The 24,879-nt window shown below is 37.9% G+C and overlaps 1 protein-coding gene and 1 long non-coding RNA gene across 3 annotated transcripts in view; one reads left to right on the forward strand and one right to left on the reverse strand.

Annotated features, from left to right (window-relative positions):
* Positions 1-24,879, forward strand: part of LOC103149735 (zinc fingers and homeoboxes protein 2-like) — a 142,523-nt gene that overhangs the window by 31,465 nt on the left and 86,179 nt on the right. For both annotated transcript variants that reach the window (XM_016680176.1, XM_007569045.2), the window contains one exon: positions 15,218-15,386. The gene's annotated coding sequence lies outside the window, so the exon portion shown is untranslated. The remainder of the gene's footprint in view (positions 1-15,217; positions 15,387-24,879) is intronic.
* Positions 15,395-24,065, reverse strand: LOC107838282 (uncharacterized). The gene is made up of 3 exons (XR_001664341.1): positions 20,150-24,065; positions 18,699-18,798; positions 15,395-16,649 (listed from the first exon to the last, which is right to left on the reverse strand). It is a non-coding gene; the product is annotated as an uncharacterized LOC107838282 (long non-coding RNA).

Here is a 24,879-nt window from a genome sequence, read left to right on the forward strand (position 1 = left end):
TTTTACTTCTGAGGAAAGAGGTATTTGGTCGGAGCCTGGCTCTTCCTCTCATCTGCATCCTATTTGAATTTCCTGCTTGCATAATTCCTTAGTTAATGGGGAACTGCTCGGCACTGCCACAGCTGTTTTGCCTTTCCTGCCTGGCAAGAACGACGCTCACGCGGTGGGAGGAGGGCGGGAGGCGAGGCCAAAATGTTTAAAAAGGAAGAAAAAAAAATCTGCAAGTCATGTGGTGCAAAAATACAGTACAAACAACGTGTGATCCCCCCGGGGATGGACGATGAGGAACGGAGCCAAATATCCACCCACCCCATCCTTCTATTCCCCCTTTTGCCCCATCTACACACACACAAGCACTAAAAATGACACACCCCTTTCAACAGAGCTTCACTGAGCATGTGCAGTGATAGTGATGAGCCTCTCTTTTTCCCTCTTAAGTTCCCCCACCCCCTCCTCTTCATCCAGTCCTCAGCTTTGCCATGCTGGTCCTGTAATTGGCTGGAAACAGGCTCTGGGCAGCACCAGCACATTGCACCAGTCGGCCTTCAACCAGCCACATTAATCTGTTTATGCATTCACAGACCCATTAGAGGCTGTTTGTTCGCTCATTAGTGAACCTGGGCTGGAGTTTGAACCCCGCCACAGCCGCTTTAATCGCTCCGAGAAACGCAGAATGTGCGGGAATTTGTGGCAAAGACGTCGGCCCCCATTAGCAGCTGACAGAGTTTCCCTGTTTAGCTCGGAGCGAACCGAGCGGTGGCACAGTTTGTCCTGAGCTCCGAAGGTTTTAGGTCCTGTATTTAAACAAATCTAAAGGGGGCGGGGGGGTTAGAAGCTTTGAGTGAAAGGCCCATTAAAGTATTATATCAGAACACTTAATAGATCCATTCATTTGTTAAATGTGTTTTTTCTCTGTGATGTGGGTCAGGGTTGGTGTCTGGCTCCTGTCTGCTTCAGGCAAAATACAACCCTGTTATAGACTTTGAAAAGTTTCTTCTTTATGTCAGCCAAAGACAAAATGTTCCCATTTCTGTGTCTGCATCACATAAAGTGAACAAAGTTCCATTTATATAAAACCATCATAAAAGCAGAATTTTAGGACGTTTTCTGTGGCGAACTGTATCGAGAACATTCCCTAATTTATAAAACATGTCATTTTTGCAGTTTTCTTTACTGCTGTTCTCGTTTATGTTTTATGTCTAATGTTTTAAACACCCGATGACCTCCTATCTCCAGCAGTCATTGAGCAAGAGGCGGGGTGCACCCTGGACGGCGTTCAGTCCATCACACGGCAACACACGTGACAAAAAAAATCATGAACACATAATGATACTTTACAATTTAGAGAGACCAATTGACCTGACTGGTCATGTTTTTGGACTGTGGGAGAAACCGGAACACCCAGAGAGCACCCACATGGAGAAGAGGCAAACTCATTGCAGAAATACCTCAGATGGGGCTTCAAACCCAGGACCTTTTTGTTGCAAGGCACCAGTAGTACCAACTATGCCACTGTACAACCACAGCCAAGAAATCCTACAGAACTCCAATATTGCAAGCAGATATTGTGATGACATTTGTTAGATTGTGTAGCTCTACTAGGGGAGATACATTAGAGCGATGGTGGCAACAGTGGTTGGTGTTCATCCTTTCATCCAGCTAGCAATGGTGCTTGAATGTGACACTTGAAATTTGTTGTCCTACCCATCAGACAATCATTGCTTTCAATGTGCCAGTAAAACACCTTTGCTATAGTAGGTTAACCGTACGCCATTATTGCTTCCCAACACTGTTGGAGAACATAAACCACACCTAAACCGTGCCGTCCCCAACCAGATGGCTCTGCTTTTTCTTTTTTTTTTGCGGTCTGGTTATGACTGCACCTTGCCCTCTTTTATAATTAGAAAAAAATGAAAAGCAGGCTTTGAGGTTTCATCCAGCCATAAATTATTGATTAAGAAGGCGGAGCCGTGTAGTAAGCAGGTTAGATAACATTTTTATTTCAGCGAGATATTTTTACATTGGTGCTGTTACAAATATAGTCCAATTTGTATGATGAACAAACAGCCTGATTATTGTTTCCAGTGAGGTTTTCATCCTGTTGTAGTACAGCCCACTGATTTGTCTGGGTATTTTTAAAGCCTTTAGTGGCTGATTGCTGCAATTTCTGCCAAAATCACACCTACTTCTAGACTCAAAACTCAATTGAACGGAAACAGAATTTGCATAGTTTACATCATATCTATTACGGACGTATTAAATAAATGGCAAAAAAAGCTTTTTAGAAAACAGAAAATTGACCACCTGTGTCCAAAGCATGCTGATTTATTATTATTAGTGAAAAAGTTTTTTTTTCCCCCTTGTTATGGATTTCTTTTTTGCTTTTCACTCACTTGAATGTTTCTGATCATCAAAGAAAGGAGAGAACGGCAAACAAGTTAGTTGTAGAAACATGATTTCATATATGTTTGCACTAAAGCAAGTAAAATCAGCCACGCCCAATGAGAAAACATAATTACCCTTTACTCCTAGTAACTGGTTGTGCCACTCTGATCTGTAAGAACAACCGTGAAGTGTTTGCAAACGTTTTTGCATCTCTGTGGAAGAATGTTTGGCCAAATCATCTTGGACCAACATTCGATCACTACTGAGAAGGTTTAGCATCTATTTTATGTTTGTTTTTGTTTTTTTTTTCTTTTTGGCTGTTGGCTCTCACTGATTTGCAGAAGTTCCAGCTTTGCAGCCCCTTCAGACTGATGTATACCAGCGACAGTGACTTTTTGTTTCGCATGCATTTATTTTTCTTCAGTGGGGTCATGACATGTCACTTCTTAAGATCTTACCTCCTATTTCCTGTTATCAAACAGGTTTTATTGAAGTGATTTCTTGATTGCACACGAATGACCTCCTACCTCCAACAGTCAGAATTTTAGGACGTTTTCTGTGGCGGACTGTATTGAGAACATTCCCTAATTTATAAAACATGTCAGGAATCATGTAGAGGTGGCTTGTGAAGCTTTCTAACTTTTCTTTAATCACAGTTAATTCATGATTTGAGAAGGGCAACAATGATATTTTTCTTCAGTCAAAATAATTTTCACTACCAAGTGAAAATAGCATCTACAAAAAGCATTTTTGAATTGTATCCGTTTTTAAAAATTTAAAAAAGGCGATTTTGAAAAAAAAAAAAAAAAGATAGAAAGGGGGGACATGTTTTTCCAGAGCACTGTATGTCTAACAACAATTTTAATTAACAATATTTTAATTAATACTAAAAATGTAATATGTTTAATATAAAAAAAATAATTGTACTCAATGTTTATTGTTTAAATGGTAAACAATTATAGTATGCAACACGACAACAGTTGTATCGCTGTTCATCAGGGTCATTTGGAGTTCAGGCTTTAAAGTTGACATTTCAAGCTGTGACATGTGACATTTATACTTTAATTTTTCTGTCAGTGTCATTTTGGTCATTGTGATACAAACAAAGAAATGATGAATGCAAAACACAAAGGCCGAGCTGCTGAAGATTTTGTTCAAATTTGAAATAATGCCGGACTGTTTTTTCACACTGTAATACTGGACCGTATTCTGGATGAGCCTGACAGGAAACCTCTGACACACACACTCAGACATAATGCAATCAATGAAATCTTATTAGATGTTTTTAACTTTGGCTTGGTGTGTGTGTGTGTGTGTGCTCTTGTGTACACAAACTTGACGTTTCCAGATCAGTCCCAGTCTGTTTTTATTACTTTCTCAGCATGTGGGGAAGGCTCTCTTTTTATTTTCAATCTTCATTCAGCTCTTTGAGTCTTTGTTCTGTCCTGTTATTAACTCGGATGAGCACCGGTCATCCTGACATATTGAGACCTCAGAAACAAGAGATTTCGGCTCTCCTTCACCAATAAATGCGGTGGAATTTTACTGCTGTCCAGATCATAATGAAATCTGTGGCCTCTTTGTTATGCAGCCCCGGCCATTGTTATGATCCGAGTTCCGAGAGAGATCCCTGAACTCTGGGCCAGGCCTTTATTGTCACAATATTATGTTAGAGGGCTAAGATATTAATTTTTACAACAATATTTATGTAATTTGAGCTGAACATTTAGATGAAAAGCAGATGTTTTACCTCCCTTCAATATACAGTACTTAAATCTTGAGTTTTCAGTGTAATCCGAACTGAAAGTACATATTTATCTGATTAGGTTCAGGGGTGAAATGTTTATTTAGATCATAAAGTAGGTGTACCCACATGCATACGACCGTTATTTTCACAGTACCATAAAATTGATTATGAATATCACAGTCTTCCTTTGTCATGACATTAGATTAAGAATATGATGTCTGGTGGACACTCATTTGCCATTTTATCGTTGAAGATTGTACTTATTAGAACGCTAGCAAATAGCCCACATTTAACTCACTCCTTTTTTGGCATCATGATGTTTCATGCACTCTCTATGAACTTTTAATAAGTTCTGGATAAAGTGTGGACATTAAACCCAATCGAAGTCCACCAAACTGATAGCATATATTATTGGCATCAAGAACTTGAATGCAATTGCACCTTGTATTTAATACCAAACATTGCATCAGAATAGTTGACCATTAAGAGTTTCAATGAGGTTGGCACAAAACATTAACAAATGGGCACAACATAATTGTTTCCATTCCAAGTGAAACATAATTAAACAAGTGTACTGCTGCTTGTCGTCACTTTTGAAAGATATGTTAAATTCCCAAGTTTCATCAATTTTTAGCAATCAGTAGTGCAAATAAATGCTCAAAGAAATTAGTATAATCACTTGTTACTGCATGTAAAGTTTCCAGGCTGCACATTCAAATAATAGTTTTATTTCAATAAATACTACATGAACGTTCTTAAATTCAGGATTTTTTTTTTCTTAAAAAATTAGTAGAATGTCCTTAAGAATTGGTTTGGTCATGTGCCATTAATTAAATGGATGATTTAATTGTCCATTTGATTGGCAAAAGAAACAATCATCAGAACTAATTAGCTGTTAACCTTTCAAAACTAAATCAATTTGTCAATTAAAAAAAAAAACAGTTGCCTTGAAATCATTTCAACATTTAGTAAAATAGTGTTAAAGGGTAAAAGGTCGAAAAATTTGATCATTGGGTAAGATTCAAACACAGATTCAAAGCCGGCGGGATCATGTTTAAAGCTAATTCAAAGAAAAATAACAATGACTATCCGGCCTGGGAACAACGAAATTTAAACATGAGCAACAGAAACAAAAAAAAACAAAAAAAAAAAAAACAAAGTACTTTATTGATTCCAAAAGGGAAGAAATGGAGAATAATCCTTTGTTAATGTAAAGCATTTTTGGATTGCTTACAAAAAATGTCTAGCAAAATTCTGATACAAGCCAGACTGAACCATCCCAACATTAACAGTCTTCCATTTTAAGCTCATGTGCAGATACCAAAATCATAAATGAAAAGCAGCTTCTAAGCTTTTTGATATTTCCCAAAAGGTGTCCTTTGTTGACTGGGTGAATGTGTGTTACTCGTAGCTATTTTTGTCATTTGATTTTCTTAAATACTGGTTTGGTTAGCATAACGTTCCAGAGCAGGAACAAAACAAAACAAATGAGAAAGAGCACTGTGATAACGTTTAACTTGATATGACATGTTATTGGCACAGTTTGCTCCATAGACAAAAGCTAATCTTTATCTGAATCAGAGTATCCATTTCTTGGAGCAATAGCAAACATTCCCGCTCAGAAGATCTGAACTCATTGTGGGCTTGAGGTTCCTGTTGGTAAGTTTGGAAATCCCCAGAATGTCAGAAGTGTGTGGCTGTTAAGCCAAACACTTTTAGGAAGTTTTGTCTCAGTTCCCTAGGATTTGGGACAATATTAGTCAGCAGCAGAAGTTTTTGTCACATTGTTTGTAATGCTGAGGCCATTACGGCGTCATATAAAATGACTGAAGAGGAAAAGCTGTAAAGTTCGCAAGCATGTGCATTTTGTTACTGGAAATATTCAGATTTGACATCATTTTGGAAGCTTGCCAGTTTTCTATTTGTTGAAACAAACAAACCAGTTTGGGTGCACTTTAAGCTTAATGAACCAATAGTTTTTCTGTGGGTTGGTTGTTAGTGTTAGTGTCATCTGGATGATTTGCACCTAATACTTTCAGATTAGGGCAGGTTAGGGCTATACAAAAAGAAAAAAAAAAGTATGTAGTTGTGATACTGTTACTGAATCTTGCAATGGCAATATTGTCAAGTTTTCTTTACTGTGCGATTCCCCATTTCAAAGGGATAGTCTCTACGATGAAACTTTTAACTGGATTTCACTCAAAGACCCTTCAATTTAGCTGCTCCATCTTTATTTTTGTATTATCACACCAAAAGCACCTGCTCTCTCTGATTGCTAGGAGATTGAGTCCACCTGGTTCTCATCACGACCAAACAGAGAAGCTGCAGAAAGGTGCAGCAGAGGGGAGTGGCTACCTGGCAGTTCGCATTTTGCATTGTGTTACTGGAAATATTCAGATTTTATGTCATTTTGGAAGCTTGCCAGTTTTTTATTTTTAGAAACAATTAAACCAGTATGGGTGCACCTTAAGCTCAATGAACCAACAGTTTTCCTGTGGGTTGGTTGTTCCCCTAACAGTTTCAGGTTAGGGCTATACAATTAAAATAAAAAAATAAAAAAATTTTAAAAAAGCATGTAGTTATGATACTGTTACTGAATCTTGCAATGGCAATGTCGATTCTGTTTAACAAACACCTGACTTTAACTTCTCATCCTTCTATTATATCTTTGGGATGCTGAATTTGCAACCATACTCCTTGAAATGAAATATTCCACCAAATATCACATTCAAGGAGTTCATTTTGATGTTATATTGCACACAGTCATAGAGATGGAAACATTATGCTTTACCAGCTCATTATCATAGAATCCACCGTGAAATTTACTGTTGTACCAAAAATTAAATAAATCTGAAGCAGAACTAGACCTTTTAACACCAAAAACTCACCAATAAGTTCATCAAGAACTTTCTAAACATTGAACATGGGCTCAGTCAAAGACCAGATTAAAGGGCGACTCTGACACAGTGGGAAGAGTATTCGTCTTGCAATCCAAATGTTGTGGTTCAATTCCAGATGTCGCATGTTGATGTGCCCCTGGGCAAGGTATTTGACTGCAAGTTGAATTGTGCTTATATAGACGATGTAGTGTGACTTTGTAAATGTGATTTTAATGGCCGTGATGACGAGAAAATGCTTCATAAATTCAGTCCATTATCTTGATCTCATTGAGATGCTGTGGCATGACTCGAAATGTGCTGTACATGCAAGAAATCCCTCAATAACCTGACAGCCTGTGTGGAGTGGGGGAAACCTTCCTCAGACTGATGTCTGAGAGACGAAGATGGCAACAAGAAGCCTCTCACCAAAATGTTATTCCAGCCAAGACCTGCTTGGGGTCCCGCCGTTACCTTTTAATGGACCTTTCTTATCCAGGCATAAAATAAATTAGATTAGGGATTGATGTGTGCACATTTGTTGATAAACAACTGAGGTGTCCTAAAAGGCTAAGTTATCCGTTTATGATTTATAGATTGAAAAATCTGGGAATTTGCTTTGTTCCAGCTTCTGTGCACTGTAAATCTGTAACAAAGTTCCAGACAACTGCAAAAACAGCTGAAACACTGAGTTCCTTTAAATAAAGGCTAAAACTTTGCAGTGTAGAGTTGCTTTTGAATGTTGACCAATATATATAATTTGTATTGATGATTTTGATGATGACTCTTGACAAAATGTGATATCTGTTACTCGTTTCTCAATTGGTGACCGTATGTTTTTATGATTTTGTTTTTGTGTGTGTGTGTGTGTGTGTGTGTGTGTGTGTGTGTGTGTGTTTATGTTTATGTTGTAAAGGACTTTGAACTGCCTTGTTGCTCAAATGTACAAATAAACGTGATTGATTAGCTGACAGATTGGCCTATCGGATGCGTTCAAGGAAAACTTGTCAAATTCCGATCTCTGATTAATTCCTGTAACTCTCGGGGAATGTTGTTTCATGGAATTCACAACTGCAATCTCCCATGTCTCCTCTCTGTTATTGCAAACAAAAATCCCCGTCTCTAATTGACCTGATTGATTAAATTCAGGTTTGGACAAGTAAAAAGGAGATGGGCAGATAGTGAGACGCCCCCTCACTGCTGCCACTAAAGGAGAAAACCCACAAAGCTAATTAAACAGTGCAGACTGGTTCATTTGCATGTTTTTGTAAGCATTAATTAAGATATGCAAAATATCCAGATGAGCAACACAGTATATCTAAGCGGCTTGCCAGAGCCCAGGTACAGGCAGGAAAATTGATTGAGGCCACGTCCTCCGCCGTCCCATCAATCTTGAGGCTGCCTGCGTCAGAGCGGCAGGGAGTGCAGCACGCGCAGGAATTTGTCTCTTTGACTTTGACACTTACATATGAATATATTTCATGTAGTGACACAGAGCAGACGCAGCTGAACCTCGTGTATGATGCAAGCAGACTGCAACACCTACATTGCATAGCACAACACGGATGAACGTGAGAGGATTATGTATGTACAGTGGTGAGGAGGTGTGACTCATGTACAGTAGATTCGTTCTCTTTGATTCGCTGTACAGAGAGGAGAATTCGACCCAGAAAACGTGCAAAAGAAAGAAGGCTTGGAACACGCTGCATAAGATGTCAGAACAATATTCAGCATCAGTCCAGATAAATCAGACTTGCTTTTTCTGTATATTGCTGTAATGAAAACTTAAGTTCTAATGCCTTCCATAGTTATAAATAAAGAAAAGCAAGATGTGCTCTACTAAGATGGAAACACCTTGCCTATTTAGATGAACACATCTTAGTAGGCAAGATGGACAAAGCAAGCTTCTGGGTATTTTATTAATGCACCAATCAGTCAGCTAGCAAGAAAAAGCGGCCAATTTTTTTATACAGCCCCTTCCTTGTTGGTTATTTTTTTTACTTTACACTGAAATGCTCCAGTTTTAGGTCTTTATTAAAACACCAAAAAATGTTTTCAAGGCACTTCATTTTTAAGATAATAAATTAAGGCAAAGTTTACACAAGTGAGTCGATATGTTTTTACAAGAGCTACACAGTATGTTACAAATCTGTTGGTATTCCAACATCCATTAAAATGCATCAACACAAAAGTTAGTTTAAAGTTAAGAGGAATGCAGGAAGCCCCTCCTGTTCACCGCTCTGTATTTGTGGATTCACCTATCCACCGATCTGTGTTTACTGATCTATAAGAAGTCTGATCTGCCTATTCCAACTTAGGCCGATATTATTTTTTTGTCTGAAATGTTGCTAAATATAGCAATAAAGTCATCGAGTTGGTAACAGTGGGGTGACTATTAACTGCAGACTTGACCTGGTGGGCAGGTCTGACAGTCAAACCAAGTCAGATTGGTGGATAAGATCAGCTTCACGTAAGAATCGGCTGATTGCTGATCTCTCAAAACGAAGGAAATCAGAGCCGATTTATCACTGCATCCCTGTTATTTACTCTTCTTCTGAAAGTATTCCTGCTGTGTTAATTAGATTTTTTTTTCGCCAACTGAGCCACCTTGTGTCTAGGAGAGTAAATACAGCCCTATTTAAGCTACAGCTTGCTTGCAGTGTGGCTAATTTTTGCTTTGCTGAAATTAAGCGTCTTTAATGACAGCTGTTCAGTAAGTCAAGACAGGCAAATCCATCAAAGCAGCAGAGCAGCTGTCAGAGGGCAGAAAAAAATACAACACAGGATAAACCCCCCCCCCAAAAAAAATCTCAATGTGAGGAAGGTGCTCAATAATTTAAACACAAATGCAGTGGAGGCAGGAGATCATACTACAAGCAAGGATACACAGTGAGGAAATGCACTTAGATCACTTCTCTTCCCTGCTGCATCTTCAGTAGGAGAATATAGGCTAAAAATCTGTTGGAAAGCTTCAATTTACAGTACAACGTCAGGAGTCAGTCTGGGCAGAAGGCATTGTTGAATGCCCTGGTGTGTTTTTAGGCTTAATGCATCCTGGCAATTGAGCACTAGAGCTGGTGACATTAAAATCCCTGAGCAGGAACAAGTGGGTATTGGATAACTAAATGGTGTTTAAGTATTTTGGCTTGTATTTTTTACTACACTGCTTCCACACATCTTTAAACAAAACAAAGCAAGAATCTTGTTTTTGTCACTACTTGATGAATAAAATTTAGGTAAAACCCATCTAAATGTCTTGTTCATTAAACACTAAACTGCCTTACCTTTCTTTTTGATTGCATTTAACAGCCTTTCACGCCTTCTCTAATACTCTAGCACTGATCACCTTTGATCCCCACAAGTGCTGTTAGAGTACCATGGAGAAAAACAGAGGCGAGCTGGTTAAGATCAGGCCTGGTGATGGATGGGGGATGAGGTCAATCCTGAGGGGGGATCCAGACTCTGGAAAAGACCTGTTGTTCTCTCTTAGCGCCTCTCTCTCCCTGAGAGTTTCTCCCTGCTGCGCTGCAGTCCTCTGATGACCTCATCTGCTCACGCACCGAGCTTTAGAAACCCATACACACACACACACACACACACACAAACGCACACCACATCCTGAGGAAAACACTGCTGGTGATTCCCTCTTAAAGGAGCTTCATAATGTTTAGATGTTAATCACTGAAATGAGGATGGCTGCGAAAAAAGAAATCACTCCTCAAGATGAGGGTCAACTGCTATTGTTTTTTGCTTAATAAACCCTCGACTTGGTTCATTTCTGCTATTGTATCTTAATGTTGTCGGAATGCGTGTTTTGCTCTACGGTATTTATTTTTGGTCTATATTAGAAGTAAATTGTGCTCCAGGGACTTTCTGTTCTTTTCATATTGTGCAATGTGGCGTTCGTTTAAGCTTTAATTTGCCATTAACAAAAGTGAGAAAATAAACATATTTTTCTTGTTCAGGGGCTGTCGCTCCATCCGTATTTTAATCATACCCAACTGATCTGAATTTAATCATGAATGGAATGTGAGATTTTATGATTCATAAATGATTTTCTGTTGGAATTAAAATGCAATTCAATCACGGTTGGATCACACTGAACAAATTTGCTGCTGAAATAAGTTTGTTCCTGCAGTGGGCCCAGGCTGTTACCGCTTATGAAAACGTGACTGCCGTTTCCACTTTCATTCTGAGGCTCGAACGAAAGCCAGAAAGGGAGATTGCTTAGTAGTCCGACCAAAATGGATGTCACACTGTTGTGCCTCACTTATACCGTGTGAAATTTGGTTGAGTTGGAGATTGATGTTTTTGGAAGAATTCGGTAACATCACTGCCATTAACTTATTGCTGTAGTGTTTTTTTTTCTCTGGTTTTTGGATCTTTTTTCAACACCTCTCCTTTTGAGTCATAGGTATACCAAAATTGATGAAATATTGATGTTTTTTTTTTTCGTAGAATTTGAAATATTTATCACACATTATTACTTTTTTTTACTTTCTAGGCTCAGTTAAATTAAGTTAATTTGTATAGTTCTATTTCTGAGCAAAAGCTTTCCATTCATATCTAAATACATAGAATTCAGCTTGTTCAAAATTTTATTCTATATACTTAAAATTAATCCAGTCCAATTATCCATTTATATATACACCAGTTCAGTCCAAATTCTGTTGATCAGAATTGGCATCAGGTTATCCACAATATCTAACAAGACAATTTTTATTGAGTCAATAACTATACAGCAAAACCTGGAGAATACTTCATATAGAAATGTTTAAAAAAAGACACAGCTAAACACCAAAGTAATGGACCATGAGTTCTTGACAAGTCAATGGCAGCAATACCTCCATTAATTGTTCGGTTCAATAAAGAAGCCACAACAAAACATAGAAGTAATAAGGTAGGTTTAAAAGAAAGAGACAGAAAAGACAAACAAATATAAGTATTAGGCAGCAGTATTTCCATCAGTGGCTCCATCCAGGAAAGAGGGACAACTAAACAGGCACTACACCAGCTGTATTTTCTATGGGCAAGAAATGCAAAGAGCAAACGGCAGTTGGTTTTATCCAAGAAACGGATACAACTGAACACAGAAATTCAGAAAACATAATGAGCAATACTTCAATTCCTTAAAAGTATCATAAACAATACATTTAAAATATAGGACTTTAGCCAATGGTTCCAGGAAGAAAACTTGGACACTTTAAAGATGCATGACAATGTATGCAGATGACTGAACGGTGTGTTAGCTTTCGTTTTTTTCCCCCAAAAAAAAAGATATAGAAATCAGCTTTAATCATCTCAAAACTATGAAAGCAAAAGCTTTGAATTTTACTGTTCTCAATTTTTACCTGTTGTCTCACTTAGATGAGCAAAAATCAAGTCTTGACTAGTTGGTCTTAAATAACAATTAGGTTTGATGAGAGACCCACAAATCACCCTTTGGACAAGCTCACAGCAGTTTGAATAACCTCATTGAAATCCTAATTTTCTTGCTTTTGTCGTTTGTTCATTCCCCTGCTGTCTTTCAATCTCTCCTGTTGTTGACCGTCCATCTCTCTCCCTCCCTTTTGCACCACTTTTAACATACATGTGGATTTGAAAGTGATTGACCGTTAATGGCAACTGGAAAAAAAAGTGGTTCGGTTCCTGCTGCTGCAGAATAGCTTCTTGAAAGCAAGGAATCCAGCAATCGCACACAAGCTGACAGGGCTGATTGGCGCCGCGGCTGTGAATACGCGCTCGAGCAGGACCCGTTCCTGCTACGGTTTGTGTTATATTAGGGTTAAGAGGAACCATTGGTGGCCAATCTGTGTGCCTCTGTGGAAATTTTGCATAAAGTTAAAACTTTTTGAAGTCGCACAGGTGGATGTCTTATTACTTCGCACTCTAACACATTGCTCCACAAATAAAAAAACATTTCGAGCAAGTTTGACTTCAGTGTGTACTCATGGTGCGTTAGTTTAGTGGTCGCTTAAAATAAACCAAATGCAGGTCTGTGTTTTTTTTTTTTTTGGTTAGATTTTGAAGAACTACTGTCTGTACCTTTATTTTTTTTTAGATTCTTTCGTAAGATTAAGAAGAAGCAGGTTCTTGTGGCAAAACCTTTATCAGTTGTGTTTTCAGGGTCCGTACACAGTATTGTAAAGCATAGAATACAATTTAATTATTTTCCAGGTCTGGACAAGCATGCAAAAAGAAAATTAACAAGTCTTTTTTTTTCTTTTTTTTCTTTCTCATTATCACTGGATTGTCTAAAAGTTGTCTGTATGTCCATCAATGTTTGCATTTATACCTAAAGATAAAGATGAAGGTCAGAACAGAAAGCTGTAAAAAAAGTGTAATTTTAATGTGGAAAATGTGTGGGAATCTGGTATTCACATGTGGACTGAGGAACCTTAGATTTGTGAATTATTTACTGCCAAATAAAAATGGAAAGTTAATTTTGCTAACAATTTTTGCACTGCTGCACTGCTTTCATCACAAAAAAGCATGGTATAAAGTCAAAAACAGCTTTTTCATCAAATATTATATGACCCAACAAGTAGCATCCTTTTGGTTCCTAGACCAATCAAAATGCTGGAAATGTTATATCAGCCAGCCAAGCAGAGACAATCCCTTATGTATCAATTGAAAAAAGAGGCCCTGCAGTTTGTCAACAATGCACATTTGTGTTTTAAGGCATTTTTTTTATATTTGCAAGGTTTGAGAAGAAGCAGGTCTGTGAAAATATTCTTGCGATGGACAATGAAATAGATGTGCTACAGTTATTTAAACAAAATCTTGAATTTTGAATAAACCGAACAGGGAAGTTGCCAACAGGCTTTTTGTTGGCTATAATTCCTCTTGTCTCTGATTGTTCTAGAATTGTGCTGATTGTGATGGAGTAGCTGTGTTACGTTACTTCTGATTTGTTCTTTTTGTAGACTTTTGTTTAATTGTTTCGGTTGAGGCATTGCTTGTTTGGCAGTTATTTTGTTAGATGCTGTGCAGCTTGAAGGATTCGTGCTTTACTTTTTTACTTCGGACAGTTGTTATTATGTGCATCCATGGCAACAAGCTGTGGATGTTGCCATTGGGAGCAATTGATTAGCATTTCAAAAGCACAAATGATGGGCTATAAAAAGGAGAGAGAGAAGGAGGAGGTTCAAATGACCTCTGCAACTGATAAAGGGCAAGGATCATATTTCCAAATCCATTGGCTCTCAGCCCGGCTTTCTAACAATATGGCCAAACAGAAATGTAAAGGAGTGGCAAAAGCAAATGAGGTGGATCAGCAGTTCTTGCTGGTAATGGTGTCATCCAGGTTTTGCCATTGTAGAATATCATAAACATTAAGCTGTTACATGTCATGAAATCATGAGACTGTCATTCAGCAGCAGTCTTCAGTCAGAGGTGTCATCAGATTGCTTGGAAGACTGAATGCTACAAGAGATCCATCCTGCCCACAACATCACCATCTCCAACAACTCTTTAAAGATATCACTTACGAGATTTAATTTTCTTTGGCATTAATTCATTATTTTTCAATTTGAATTGAATGAGTATAAGTACCAGTTAATTTTCAGGTACAAAACACCAAGTTTGAGAAAAAACAACCTATTAAATTAGATAGCAAACAATTGTAAAAGTTGAATTGGCTCAGCTATTATTAATACCTTGCAACAGATTTTTCTGAACACACTCAAGTTTCATGCAAACCTTGTAGCTGAGACAGAATACCAACATGATGAACCACAGAGAGATGGAACTGGAAAGAAAAGCAACCTTTAGAACACCAATAAATAAGATCAGACGAGAGAACTGAACTCGTGCAGTCTTAAGGTTTTGACTTCTGTCTCACTGACTTCTAAATTTTCGTTTTCTCCCTTGTCTTCTTCACCTGTTCTCCTTTTCTTTCTCTATTGCTTCTCTGTTTTGGCTCATGCTGCTATGGCAACCGCTGCTTTCTTTTTGTCATCCAAGTTGTAGGGCAGTTTTTAAGGTCCACCCCGAGATGAAACCACTCGTTTCATTCACACGTACTATCACAGGATTACAAACACCCACCATCACCTGCACTTCACCGTGTTCTCTCTGCATCGCTATTCTGACACACACTTCAGGTTTACTGATGGTTTGATTTGTTGCTCACCATTCTTTGATTGATTTTTTTTTTTTTTTCCACAGCGTTTACGTTTGTTTTTTTGTTTTGTTTTTTTACTTGCAGACACCAGAGAAGAATACCCCAAGTGCTGCTGGTTTAACTGACATTTAGAAAGAAGAGGACTGACGAAAAGAGAGGAAGAGAAGGACAGACCGTGTTTGGAGGAGGAGGTGGAAGATAAAATTGGAGACCCGCCCACTCTGGTGAAGCCCCTCCCCTTAGAGGAAGTGCAGTGAGTACCAACATTTTGTTTCTTTTCAAATGGCCCACTCGCTTACTTGTTAACCAATCTACTGATGGTGTTTGTTATTGAAGCTAAGATTTCATGATTACCAATCTACAGATGTGCGCATGTATTATGTGACATCATTAGGAAAGCAGCAGCAATCAAATGTAAATTCAGATGTTGGATGAAGTCTACATGCAACCCTTTTAAAAACTTGTATTCGTACAATTTATCCCAACTTAATCACATGGATAATTCCAGAAGAAAAAACTTAATGAATGTACATGTATATACAACGTTGTATCCGCATTACTTGGCTTTGCCACAGGGCTTTTTTGTTTTTGTTTTTTCTTATTAAAGCTGAGTTATTTCTTGATTACTTAAACTGAAAATGTATTTCTCATTCTTTCAGTATTATAAGTCTTCTTATCCTTGTGTGGTTATAAAGGCCACACTCTATGAGGCTGATTATTTTTCTAATTTTCAAAATGTAGAAATGTAATTTTTTTCTGCTCATTAACAACTGACATTCACATCTGTTGCACTGTAGATACTTGAATTGTTCTTGGAGACTGACTAATAGTTATAACTCAACACCTACATTGAAAGTAAATATACATACAAATCTATTTTAAAGTTATTTTCATTCAGTTGCAAGTTGTCATTTTCAGTCTTCATCTCAGTAACGAATCTCATTGCATCACATTGTGTGGTATTCAGATGAATACCACACAATGTGATATTCATAGACCAATACCTATTGAATTAAGATTTGCAGCTCACATGTCTTTATTTTATTTTATTGTTGGCAGTGTATCGAGATACACATAGTATTTGCACAGAGCAAGGATACCCAAGTCTACCGTTCAATTTTCAAAAAGTGAGGTCAGTGTGTTGTTACTTTAAATAGTGACGGTCATGTTTGCAAGTCTCAACATGGCCACATCTGGGATCATGGATGCCACAAACTGACACATCTCGACTCAACAACAACAAACAGGTGGTATGAAACCACTGAACCATTCTGAAGAGAAACTGAGTTCTTGTTTTTGTAAAGCCAGTTCAACTATAACTCTGTTTTAAAAAACAGACCAAATCATACTGGTTGGATGACTTTACTGTTTAACATGTTGCAGAGTACAGCAGGTGAATGATGTTGGCTAACAGAATGAGGTGGGATGTTTAACTGACTGAAAGGAGTGGCAGTTTTTGACATGGATGATGTGGCTCCCCACCCAGGGCATCCTGGATGGGGTGGCAACGACACACCTAAAAACAACAACAGCAAAAGGCCATTTGAGGTTTATGATCCATTTGTTCTGTTTGAGCCAACACAGAAAATGCATTTTTGATTTTATATTGGGACAAGTGTGACTTGAAGGGGAAGGATGTATGCCTTCATGCAAAGTCCTGTAATTTTACAGTAATTTTTTTTTTCCTGGATTCAAAAATGTTGCTTGTAACAAATAGTTGCTTGTTGTTATGTTGTTTTTTTATCATTGATATATTTAGTTGTTTAATTAGAATACAAGTAACACAAATGGGTGTGCATGTGTTATATTCTTTAGGATGAAAACAGACCTCAAAGAAAAAATAATCCTTGTTGGTTGATAACAGCCTGATCAGTGTAATTTTATAAAAAGTTAGAAATTTGACTTAAGCATATAATAATAAGAATAAAAAAAGCTTTATGAAAATGTTATTTATTGCTAGTTATTTTTAATAACTGATCTACTGAAATTAAATTTTTATTTTTTGCCATGTCCTCTAAATCTCCTGAACTTAAAGTAACCTTCTTCCAACCGGACGGAGGAAAGGGTGTAAAGGTTGTTATTTTCAAAGGTGACATTTCCGTACAGGTTGCTGAACTTTGGTAGAGAAGTGAATAAATGACATTTCGTCGGTCACCATTTGCCAGCAGGACTGGATTAGTTTAATGGGGACCTCACTGGAGGTGGAAACGAGGACATGTAACTGTTGTCTCTCAAAGAGATTGTTGGGTTGTTGCTGTAACCACTTAGTGGAAATTTTGCCATCTGAGCATATTGCTTGTTGCAACACTGGGAACTCTTTGCATTTATTATTCTGTTGAAAACCTACTATTTTATCTGTGTGAACAACTCAAGATTAATTCTTATGTGGAGCATAATGACAGTGTTAAAACATACAGCTGCCTTTGATAGAAGTCTCCGGGGAGATGATTGCATCGCTGTAGTGTAAGAGTGCGTTCTCCAATTGATGAATGTGTTGTGCTTGTGACTCAGAAGAGGCTTTCAGTTCCTCAAAAGCACTAGTAAACAGATACACAGTGAGGAAAAATGACAGACTTGACTTTGGGCTATGCACCTGCACCGTTTTAGGCTTCATTTATTATCCCAGCACTTATGTGAAGCACTGAGGAGCATTCTTGCTTTTTCTTAAAAATGCAAAGAATACGTCTCATCAGGCTGAACATTAATTTATTTAAAGTGAGAATTATTCTTCAAAATAGTATTTATCTTGTATTAAAAGTGAAAGATATTCAGTTTAGTTTTAATTTAGTGCCATTTTAAATAATTTTTGCATTTCTGATAAGAGGTGTTATGTGTGAAGAATTATTCACGTTTGTTCCAAAATTTTATTTTTAAATGCTCCCCAAAATGCTTTGTGTGTTTGAATAGGATTTTTATCTACTGTCTAGTGTTAATTATCAGCTTTAAAATAATTAAACAACTAGACTTATTTTGGAGCATATTTAATGGTGAAATAGTTTTTCTGACCTCGCAGCAAAGTCAACTAGCACTTGTATATGTTGAAGATTTTTACTTTATACTTGATAAGAAAATGGTTAGAGCCACATTAACAGAGTCAAGGCCTCAGGGTGTGTTTTATTAATTTCTTTACAATTCTAAAATCACTGCAGGAATTTAAATATTAAGAATACTTGACACTATGTGCCACTGATACTGCATAGCCATTTCTTGGAAGAAATTGGCTCTTTCTAGTTAAGCAAATAATCAGATTTATATTGTCATTTTGAATTGTTACAATATGACAATAGTTTAATTTGATAAATTATTCAAAACCAATCAGCAGGGTTAAGCACGCCCTCATTATATAAAAAATAATAATTTTAACTGTTTTCTGGCTGTAGTTGGCATGGTAGCAGAATTTAAACATCACTCAGTTACTGCAGCACATCTGCCAGAAAAAGCCAACAATCTGAGGCAATGTGAATGAGTCAGTTTGTATTGAATTTTGAGTATCTCTGAATAATTAATTACTCACTTTTATTGCAATATTGATACTTTTGACAACCCTAATCGGGATAAAACTCACCACCTGTGTACAGTAAGGTTACTGTCCTCCACGTCTTGCATTGACTGATTTGTTTAACCACTTTTGGAGATTTTAGAATCTCCTCAATGTCGCATCAAACCTGAGTGAACATCATAAACAAAGTAGATGGGATTATTGAGTTTTTTTTATAGCATAGTAAACAAAAAGCGTGTGATCACAAGTCCTTTATTCTTGTTGACGTTGGGGTGCAGTACTTCAACAATGGCCAGTTTAAATGAAGGCTACATTAGACACTTTTACAGCTTGCTTTTCATCTTTCTTTGAAGGTAGGAGTAAAAGCAGATCAGTTCATAAACTATCAATCCCAAACTCGGCCGTTTTTGCATAGATGTTGGCTTTGAATGGCAGACATTCAAACACCATCCAAGTACAAGACAAAAACCTCTTTTGTAAAACAAAAACAAAACAGCAGGTCTGGACTCTAACAGGAGGATGAAAAGCAACAGTGGCCACATTTTAAATGAAAGCGTGATGACTGTTAAAGCGAGTTGGAGTCAGTCCCAGTGATGTGTTCAGAGTCCCGATCTGCAGCAATACGAATGAGTCAGTCAGGGGAGATTCTGATGAGACGAGATGAGCTCCAGATCCTCAGCAATGTCAAGGTAGAGAAAAAAGGCGGAGGAAGTATTCAAATTTACTGTTTAAATATATATTTTCATACGTAGTCACTTCATAATATTTCAATCTGTAGGAACAGGGAGTCGTTTTGCTTGAAAGAACCCATTTTGAGAGGTTTTTGACCTGCTTTTACAGAAATCATCAGAGTAACACAGCAGTATCACATTTCTGGGTTCGCTTTGTCCCTTTGGTGTCCTTTAGTGATTTGAAAAGTAGCACCTGAAGACTTAAAGAGTAGATTCTGGCACAATTTAAAGCTTTAACCTTAAGAGGTATTTATTTGTTTGGAGTCTATTCCTCCCTCTGGATCATTTTAGTGTTTAATTTGCCTCCCCCCTTGCTACTCAGCTTTAATTTGTTGAATATAAGAAACCTTAAAAAAATAAAATAAAAAAAAAAGACGTGGAAATCTTGCCTTTTAAAGGCAGTGGAAAAGAAGAAAAATAAAAGCAAATAGAGGGTGAGTTCTGATGAGGGGTGAGGAATAATACCTGGATGGCTGAAGGCTTTTTCGGATGAGTACCTTTTCCCACTAAGAGTGGCTCAGAGGAAAAAGTCAGAGGGTCACTTTGAAAGACATGACATTTAATTTCCAAAATTCAAAACTCTTCCCCTCTTTTCTGCAGAGTGGCCTTCTGGTGTTAAAATGTGAGAAAGAGTTGGTTTTTAGAAGAGGAGGAAGAGGGAAGGACACATTAAAGTGCAAAGTGTCGAATGATCTGGCAGCAGAGAGCACAAATGAGTAGAATGAAAGAAGAGGAGAGATGTGATCCTTGAGGAAAATAAAAGAGCAAAAGAGAAGTGACACGTACTTCAAACTGGAAGTGAAGTCAGACTCAGGATGGCTTTAGGAAAGAGGAGAATCTGAGATGGATTTTCAGTCAGAAGTATATGAGCGGTTTCTCCCTTCTGCAGGAACAGCACGTTCTGTTCAGCAGGTTTAAACATGGCAGCGTCCGCAGCCTGTAGTGCCCCCGCGGCACTCAACTTAACTTTGTTGTCCGTGCTTCTAGACAGGCTGGCTGCTGCACAACATGGTTGTGTAATTTGGGACGGTACACATTTTGGGAGACTTTTCAACAAACCTTGTTGAGGCTCTATTGCTTGAGATAAAAGTTCAGTCGCCACATCTGGAGCCGGCATGGAGGTCCTTGTGGGTCTTAGATTTGTGCAGTGTGTCATACTCATGAAATGATCAGTTTTACACAGTAAAAACTTCAGGATGATGATTATAGTGAAGAAAACATTCTAAATTCAGACTGTCAAAGTGAATATTTTCCTTTCCATGTTCATAATTTAAATTATTTATCCATCGAGACAGGTTTGCATCTGAATATATGACGGACTTTTTCTTTTAAATGTAAATTTCTCAAAATTGTTTAGACATGCAGGGTTTTTCACAAAGGTTCACAGCCTCCTCCATATTATTGGCATAACCGGTAAAGATGTGTAATAAACCTTGGAGCTGGAGTACGACAATTGCTCATGCTAGTACATTTCAGTAAGGCAAAGACCGCACAATAAGAATTGAATTATCTTTAATAAATTACAAGTTCTGCATGTATTGGCACCCTAAGAATTTCTTTTTTTCAATTTATTCTATAAGATACTACTTTAAGGTGATCAGAATGTCTAAAAGTGATCCTCGACTTTCTTAGCCACTCTATAAAACAGGTAAAAGAAGAGAACATACCAGCTGCATAACATAAGAACATTTTTTTGCCAACTTCACTTGCGAAAGTCTTCTGAATTTGCATCCCAGACTCATTTCTGTGTTACACCCTCAACATGACGATACAACAAAGCTACAGACCCCCGAATCTTACAGATCTCCTCTAAGAAGAAGGGAGATTTATTTGCTGCATAGTATTAGGGTAAAAAGTGCTTCCTCAATTGAAAAGGGTTAGAGTTACAAGGCTTGTCTGAGTAGTAACAGTATGGTTTTTGATACAGAACAAATGTGAATACATCGAGAGGGCAGAAAATAAGTCTCTGTGATTCTGAGATGTTTATAACATTATTTTCTGATCACTATTTGGAACTAGTACCGGTAATTGTTTCCTAATAGATATTGATTAGATTAGCCACAAAACCAGATCTAAAAATCTAAGTGCTTAAACTACTATGATGATTACCGTCTAATTTTTGCATTTGTAAACTAGCACCACCACAAAGTACAGCTGGGACCGATGGGAATATTTTGCTTGCATTCGGTCTTTGGTGTTCCAACTGAAAGAGCAAGATTGCCATCCCCACAGGCGTGCTGCTAACATGGCTGAAAACCCCAAGATGGTGAAACGAAGGGGCAGCCCATCAATTAACTTGTCAGATTCAAAGCCACTAAAGTCACTTGTTTTCAACACGCAGTGAAACACCAAGGGTTGGCGGAAGTGGATCCAGACCAAACACCAAAACACATGACATGTTGTAACTGCAGAGCCACTAAAAATATCAGTGAGCACTGAAAGGTCTTCTGAGATTAAACATAAGTTCCTGAGCCCCTAATCAACAATTTCTGCATCCGAATGTTCCAGCTGACCAGCAGAATGAATCATAATCAGTAGTCTTTGGGTTTATCCATCCAGAAAACCGAGCCAACTGAAGCCAACATTTACCATTGCTTGGCTGCCATCCAGTTCTTTCTTTTTGAGCTCCCTCCTAAGCTGCAGCCAGCACGAAGACCATTGCCAGCCCTGCTGGGCGCTCAGAAAGGTTTGTTTGCTTAGCTGAATAGGCTCTCTGAAGCTCAAGCGATGGAGCTCTGTGCTAATACTGCAAGGGTGATGGATGGAGTTTGCACTCAGGTCATCTGGGCAAAGAATATTTGCATCAAAGGTGTTATGAAGCACCTCTCCTGAAAAAATCCACCAAATGGCACAATGTTTGGGCTGCAGAAACACCTCTGCACCTGTTATTTATTTATTTATTTTTATTCAGAGTTTGACTTTGTTGCTTTATGCTAAGTTACATTTCCCAAGTGTCATTAATAAGTATCAGAATTGTCAACATTATTTACAGTTAATACCTGACTAGAAATCACACTTTTTTTCATTATTCGATTGGTCTCACAAGTTATAGTCAGTTGTGACTTCTATGTATTTTTTTTGCTCTATGTGACGCATTGTTTTCACTGACACGTTAAATATTTATTCAAACTGGTGGATATGAACCAAGAATTAAACATTACCATTTGTAGCCATGAAGAAAGCTAAAATCACAGGCTGAGTGCTAGACGGCCAGAACTGAAGGAACAAATCCACAGACGATCTGTGATCTGTGCTACCTCGTAAGATTTTCTTACCATACCGCATCTAGATAACGATACCTATCTGTCGGTGCCACCTTCTGAAACTGCTGGAACAGTCACATCTCCATGCTCTAGTAGTGACTAAGGAGATGACTATAAATGACTTTAGAGGGAGACCTCTTGGTGTTACCGTTTCTTGCAATGCAACCGCCTCTCTATCATCCTTTATTTACACTGCATGCGTCTCCGCTCCACTGCGCTCTTTGCTGATGGAGCACAGACATTCCAGACCACCCTGATTTAGAGTGCAGATCAGCCTCCAGCAGACTTCCAAGCCAAAGTCAAGAGTTTTCGTGAGTTTGCTGAAAAGCAATTAAATAATATATCATTTGACAGTTTCTAAATACTTACTGTCTGAAAAAATATGGTACTGTGCTGGAGTCAAATTTAACCAGTCACACTCACATATGTACACTTGTGATTATGTTTGTTCACATGAATTTATACTCACATGTCTCATGTGGATCTATTGGTGTCTTTAATAAAGATGATCCGCTGGTAACTTGCAGTTAAGTGCCTTGCCCAGGTGCCCATCAATGTATGACAGAGAAGGAAGCAAGAATGAAACCTGCAGCTTTCCAATTCCAGGGCTTCTCTTTTTATTACACATTCGCATTGTGATTGATGATCACTTTAATTATGCTCTGGATCAAAGCTGTACATCACATTTTTTTATTTCACTAACAGGAGATCTAAATGTATGAAAACACTGAAAACACTGCTGCATTTTTTGGTATTAAGTGTAGAAAACAAAGGCTGCACAATTAACGCTGTGCCCTAATGCTGTGTCACTGTCTGATCATGATGTTGTTCGTCGAACCGCCATCTGTTGCCTTCAGATGTTGCGCTCTCGTTTGAAAATCTGAGCGCTAGGCCCCGCTTCAGGGAGCGATCGAGAATCCCAGTCGATTTTTTTGGGACTGGGAGGAGCGGTGCGGCGCTGGTGGGATCTCCGCAACCACTGCTGGAGGTATGTGCTACGTGGGAGAGAATGACTCACCCCTAAAAATCCACACACACCTGTGGAGGAGGTGTGTGTGGGCAGGCAATGTGGCCAGGCAGATTGTTGCTCGCCTTTTTCTCTGAGTTGGTGTGTGAAACGTTGACCTTGCTGCCGCTGCTGAACTGGGCCATCGAAACTCCGTTCTTTAAATCTTCTCTCTTTATTTTTTTTGTGTGTGTATTTGTGGGTTTTCCTAAATAACACCTGTACAGAAGACTTTTCGTATTCTGGCTGCAGCAGGAGAATTTTTTTTCTTTTTGACATTTTACTTATTGATGTGATGATTTTGAGAGATTTCAGCTCCTCCGCTATGGGTGCTACACGTTCTGTCTTTAATTTTAACACTGTATGTTTTTTTTTCTTTTGTTTTTTCTTTTTTTTCTTTTTCTTATCTCCTTGTTAGAAAAGACTTGTGTGTTCACTTGAGAACAATTCTCAGTTCAGATTTTTTTTATTTTTTCTTGGATCAGTTTTAAGTTCATTTCAACTCAGGAAATTATGTAAAAATAAGCATTAAAAAAATGTAGAAACTTATTGACTTTAATCAGAAAATTATAAGACATGAAGATAGTTTGATCTAAAACATCCCACAGTAGTTCAGGTCATTGTCCTACCAAATTTGGACCTCTGTCTGAGGCTCAGGTCTTTTTCAGCTTCTAACGGGTTTTCTTTCAGGATCTATATTTAGATTCATAGTTTTAAATCAATAGTTGATCAGCTTTCGTAATTAATGGGGATGTAAAGTGGTCATGAAGATATTGGGATACTAAATTAAGATATGACCTTATTTTATTTTAAAAAATCAACTCTAAATACAAAGTCAGTTTTATTGATCTTGTAAAAACTAAAAGACAAATGCTTTTAGCTACACTTTTTATGTGAATTATTAAGGTAATTAAATACAAAGTGTGACAATATATAGTCACAATACACAAAAATAAATCAGTATGCGACCCATTTTGTATAAAAAAAAGACCTATTTTATCTCTGCTTGCATCTTCAGATTTGATGGAAAGTCGAGCGCCATTCCAGTTTCTTGACTTTTGAGCACAGGTTTCCTTCCTGGATCACCCTGAATTTTACTCAATCACTCCTTCTACTATGGCCATCCTGTTATAACCTGCTGCAAAGAAAATGTCCCCACAGCATAATGCTGCCACCACCATGTTTCAAGCCATGTTTTTTTCAGACTGATGTGTAACAAAATTCTGACCCCATCTGAGCAGAACCCC

Source organism: Poecilia formosa, unplaced genomic scaffold (genome assembly GCF_000485575.1).
Source record: "Poecilia formosa unplaced genomic scaffold, Poecilia_formosa-5.1.2 Scaffold235, whole genome shotgun sequence".
Lineage (NCBI taxonomy): Eukaryota > Metazoa > Chordata > Actinopteri > Cyprinodontiformes > Poeciliidae > Poecilia > Poecilia formosa.